Source organism: Neodiprion pinetum, chromosome 6, assembly GCF_021155775.2.
Source record: "Neodiprion pinetum isolate iyNeoPine1 chromosome 6, iyNeoPine1.2, whole genome shotgun sequence".
Lineage (NCBI taxonomy): Eukaryota > Metazoa > Arthropoda > Insecta > Hymenoptera > Diprionidae > Neodiprion > Neodiprion pinetum.
Genome location: NC_060237.1, coordinates 7,757,334 through 7,763,035, shown reverse-complemented (window position 1 = coordinate 7,763,035; position 5,702 = coordinate 7,757,334). Strand labels below are relative to the sequence as shown.

Below are 5,702 nucleotides of genomic sequence, written 5' to 3'. Positions count from 1 at the left end.
AAATCCAACGGATCTGCTATATTTTTCACAATTTGGAACAGACCTTAAATGGAAAACCAATCGACAACATCCAAGCTCTCGTTCATGAAAATTCGGTATTTTCTTTCTCTTTCATAAGCATACTGATGAAATAAACGAAAAGTACTGATTTCGAGAATGTAATACAATACTAATCCGATATGAGAATTTACACGCATCCCCTCGAACAATGATCTCAACTTCCGTAGACAATTCCGCAGCTTCTTTTCGATCGACGAGATTCACCCCTACAGCCTGTAGAGCCGTGAGAACGAAATTTATGGCCAATCGGAAACTCGTCTCCTCGTCGTCGATTTTTCCTGCCCTGCAGCGAATGTTTTCACGGTTAAGCCATGCCCGTCTTTGTCACTGTCGGCATTCTTATCGTAATTTTCCTGTACCTGCAACTCCGCGAGGATCGATTCCTCCTGCAAGTATCGGATGAGATTGTGCAAATAATACACATTCTCGGTAAAGATTGTTAAACACGGTACCTGCCAGTGCTATACGATTAATCGATTAATCGTTTTTCCGAATTACGGATATTTCAATTAATCGATTAATCCCAGCTTTCGATTAACCATCTTTCCGATCAATCGCTTAATCGACGTTGCCTCGTAATAATTCTACAGATTAATCGGAAAAGCGATTAATCGATCAATCGCACAGCACTGGCACCTACATGGATGTACTTAAAAACAGCGTTACGGAAAACGTTACCTTATACCGCAATTTTCCACTCGACTTACAAAGACTGCAGCAGAAACTCGCCAATACGTCGAAACAACGTCAGGTCATTTCTTCCCCGGCAATCAAGGTCGCTCTTTTTACCCTTGGTATCAATTTTATCCATGTGTTTTGCACTTATGTGCATACAATTATACATGCACATATGTATTCATATACATTATATTTACTGCACGCGCAGCTGCAGCAGAGATGACTTGCACAACGAAAAACAAACTGCAAAACTCAGCTCGACTCCGCTTCAAGTTCATTTATTTTTCAACTGTGTGTTCAGCTTGTCGAACTTGTCGCAGGTACACAATGTACGTATAAAATACGATGATGAATCGGATCTGCGTAGTTGTCGGAGAAAATTAGGCCGTCCAACGAATGTCGCTTCGGTTTTGAGAAAGACGACACGTGTACGTAATATATAATATAAGTATACACGGATAGGCGAATACGAAAATCGTATTCTACAGTAAAATTATCGTCGGGCTGACTCGACGATTTCAGTGATATACGTAATTATGCATGAAATATGCGCCGGAAGTGAGAGAGAGAGATGTTAATAAATTGCTTCATCCCCACGGGGATGATGAAACTCTTCGAGAGTTCCGAAATTATGCTGACTGAAGTATTCTCGAGCGGAAAGTTCGAAGGCTTGATTTCCCTGCACTTTGGTACATGCGGAAAATAGTCGGAGTGATAATTGTCGAATATACGCTTCGAGACGATCTGCGGATGATTGATTGAAGACGATTTGAGACGATATTCCGATAAAAAAATTTGTACGCGACTATTTGAGAGAATTGATGGCGGGATTGATATTCCGAATTTGAAAAGCTCCGAAAGCACCAAATTCTGAATTTTTTGCTAGCGAAACTTGAAGTAAAGAAATGAAACTTTAACGAAACGTCAAAGTTTCGAATGCTCCGAAACCCGACGCTCAAAGTTTCGAAAGAATTAAAAACTGATAGACCGAAATTCTGAATGAGACAATGTTTTCAGTTCCGTGAATTTCTGACTTGGAGAAATTTCACCACCAATTTGATCTTTCTTTGTTTTAGATTTTCCATGTTTTTACGTCCGGTATCCTCGTCATTTTGGTTTTCGGTTTTTCTGATATTTTACACCCACTCTGTGAGTAAACTACGCTGAGTGAGGATACTTTAACTTTTGGAATTTTACTCACCCCAAACTTTATTTTTCGGTGTTTTGCTCTATCGGAACTTTTCGGAACTTTGTTCTATCGTAACTCGAATTTTCGTAATCCTCTGTTTCCAAATTTCGAGCCATCGGGTTGCCGACCATCCGCAACTTCGTTGTTTCGTCAAAGTTTCATTTCTTTGTTTCAATTTTCAAATTAGGAACTTCAACTCGGCCCCGAAAACTGAGCCGATGAATGTGGGGGATAGAAATTTTTTTTATCCGTCTTGCTTTCGCGTATAATCGGTAAGTGAAGGAGCATCGGAAGAGAAGAAGAGACCCTTCGAGTTTTATCGTTTCAATTAGAAACTTGACAAGGTCCTTTGTCTCGGATTACTTTATAGAAATTTAATTCTCTTCAACACAAGGTGAAACAACCTCTCGTATAATTTCCCAAACGTATAGCCAAAGTTACACTTCGCGCAGAAAAGCTGAATTATCAAGCCCGTGAAAAGACCCCTCGAGTTCTCAATAATATCACGAAGAATATCCTCTTCCTCCTCATTTTCCTCTTCGCGATCACTAGATCTCGGAACGACATAGTTGATCACGAATCGCTAATTGCGCGGTAAAAAAATGGAGGAACATCGATACTTGGAGAACAAACTTTACGTGACAAAAAAAAAAAAAACATAACGATTCGCGAATAAATGAGTTGAGCTAGTTATTCATCGAATTCATAAAATGGTAACGGAAGTTAGTTGTACAATTTTAACTAACCAGAATAATTTCTACGTGTGAACTTCTTTCTTACAATTCTTTATTGCTCCATCGATTTTCCGAACAGTAACTGTCATATATTAAAAAATAACTCTTAACAAAAGCTTGGGCGAAGAAAAAATGCAGTAATTCAAACTAGTCCGTTTGATTAAATATAAAAACCGAGACGTAATCTATCGCGTTTTTGCATTCCTCGCGATGCATGTGTGAAATGCTTTTGAAATCGACCTGAATCACGCACGTCGTACACGATAACACGGCGTACAACATACCGTCTATACGCATAGTACGGAATTTACCGTAACGCAAACCGAGAGAGAAAAGAAAACCCAACGAACCGTAACGAACAACTTCGTCACGTGTAGTCCCCACTTTTCACCGGCGTAATACAAATGCGCCAGTAATTTTATACGCCTGTACTTTTGTGTGGACAGAACGTCGTCATCGGTAAAAGCACGAGGATAAAACAGCCAGAGCAGTTCTCTCTTGGCCGTAGAAGTCATCGGTTCGCAATAAGACGTGTCCGATTCAGCCGAGCCAAAACAATGCAGCCTCTTCGGATTCATTTACGAACATTTTGCTCCGTCGTTTTTCTGACGAGTTTGGCTGTCGCCTCATCAGGTGAGAGAGACGCTGACTATACAACATCGTTTCATTGTGCTGTGCGTACGATATTACATTTTTTTCTGTGAGGTTGAAGATCGTAAAGTTATTATTGCAAGTATTCAGTTTTAAGGAAATTTGTTAACTATTGTCTAAACTTTAATCGAGCATTAATAAAAAGTCATACTGGGTAAATTTACCTCCAGTAGAGTTTTTTTATTATCAAATTGCAACAAAGTAAAATGACGATTCTTTCAACGTTTCGTTTCAGTCAACCTTCAATTTATCTAATCATCGACCTGTCGCGTTTCATACTTTATGTATGTATACTTGTTTGTTATCAATTCGACTCTATTAGAATTTATACCGCAACATGAGTGCCTCATACAATTTCTTGCTTTCGTCTACACGCACAGCAATATCATCTGATACGCGATTATAATGTTATTTACGCGAGATTTCATTCGAGTTCAACGTTACGACTCTTGCTACGATAATCGTTGTTTAAAAAAACGATCAGGAATAATTTTTTTTTTTCGATACCTACTCGCAAATGTCTGAAAAATTTTCCTTTCCACATTCAATCCTCACCCCGAATCGAACTTACAGTTTAGTAACCAAGCACGATGCAAAAAACAAACAAAAAAAAAAAATAATGTAATCCGATTCGTGTTACTTGCAACATATCGCGAATAAAAGTATTTGTAATTCCAGTGTACGAGAAGAAATGCAACGATTCGAGAGAGTGCGCGGTCTATCCGAAAATCATCCAGGGTCCAGACACAAATTGGATACCGTTTTTCTGCAACGAGAATAATTTATGCGTATGTCCAAACGGATGGATGCCGGAATTGAATCGGAGCATTTGCATCGCTCGAATATCAGGTTAGCATACAGATTTCCAGCAGCTGAATTATCTGTAATACATGTACATGGGGGGGGGGGGGGCTGAATACCCATGGATTCAGTAAATGCCGCTGCAGTGAGTGTATAAAACATTGTACGTACGTGCATAACGTGTAAGATAACCTGAAAGGTGAAATATTCCGTTTCATCACCCCCCCCCCCCCCCCCCACCCCCCCACGCCCCTTCGCCCCGCGAATTCTTCTCCGTGTATAATTTTTTCTTTTTCTTACATCGCAACGCAGGTTCATTGACAGCAGATACGTGCGCTGCTTACGTCTGGACGATCAGCCTGCTAATCTTCACTCTCCTAGCCCTCATCACCTACAGTTTCGTTTCTCTATTTTCTTGCAGAACTCCCGTTTCACCGAAATATAGCAATCTTACCGAACCGATGAAATATTACCGAAACTTCACCATCGCCGACGAGTTTTTAGAGAAATTTTAAAATTTCTGATAAATTTCCGACGAGTTGTACGCATTTCAAGCTTTTTCTTGGCTCTCGTTCACCTTCCGTTCTTTTTTTTTTTTTCTTTATCCTTTTTCGTTTCTTTTCTTTTTTCATAATTTTTTTTACAGGAAACGAGAGTTTTATTGGAAAGGCCACGAGCGAAAGTATTTATACAACTTCTCGGTACAATAGAGACGATATGTTTGTAAAATAATACCGTTAAACTGTATTCTGGAGGAGAAAAAAAATTTGGTGTAAGCTTATGGTTAATAAGAATATTCATGTATATAATACGTGTGCCTATATAGGTATAATATGCATCCATGTTAGTAATATCAAGCAATGTACCTGTACTAGTTATGTGATAATATATTTGTCTGTATAATATTTTAGTCGGTTCGTAAGATGTAAATCTTGGTGTACCAATAAACGAATGAACAAGAATGAACATTTGTTCGTCGGGAAAAATAATCCCAGTAATAATGTGCGCTAATAAACGATAGTCTGCAGTGTTATACTAGAATACGATGTCGAATTTCGCTATATCTCTCAAAAAATGATATCAAATTATGCAATTGGCTTGTTGCAAAATCATTCGTGCAAAAGTACCAGATACTTTGTGGTTCTGAAGTTGCGTTGATATTTTTAGAACAAATATCTGTACAAACATAAGATACTTTACGAAAAAATGAAATACATTGAATCGTAAAATCTGGCCATAAAGTGACGTTTTATACAGATATCGGTGTTTATTTGCTTATTCAGAAAATCATTTTCCGCGGACTTCGTACGTACGAAATATTTGCGAAATTTCGTGCAACACGCACGTAGCCTTCCTCTCGTCTAAAGGGCGTCGATTCTCTAAGGCTTCGTCGAGTACACGGAGCGAGAGTCGACGAGGGTGTCTGGCGAAGGGGAAAAAAGAAGGTAAAAAATCGGTACCAATTACGTAACGACACGTTGAGATTACACGCGGGCAGCGACTGCGCCAGTAACAAAAAAAAAATGAAAAGAAAAAATAAGAATTATGTCGCGCTGCCCAGTGGCCGAGTTTGGCTTCTCTGACACCCT

At 39.1% G+C, this 5,702-nt stretch overlaps 1 long non-coding RNA gene across 1 annotated transcript; it reads left to right on the top strand.

Annotated features, from left to right (window-relative positions):
* The first annotated feature begins 1,151 nt into the window (after positions 1 to 1,151).
* Positions 1,152 to 5,159, top strand: LOC124221796 (uncharacterized). The gene is made up of 4 exons (XR_011177366.1): positions 1,152 to 1,166; positions 3,108 to 3,294; positions 3,991 to 4,161; positions 4,426 to 5,159. It is a non-coding gene; the product is annotated as an uncharacterized lncRNA (long non-coding RNA).
* The last annotated feature ends 543 nt before the right edge of the window (positions 5,160 to 5,702 follow it).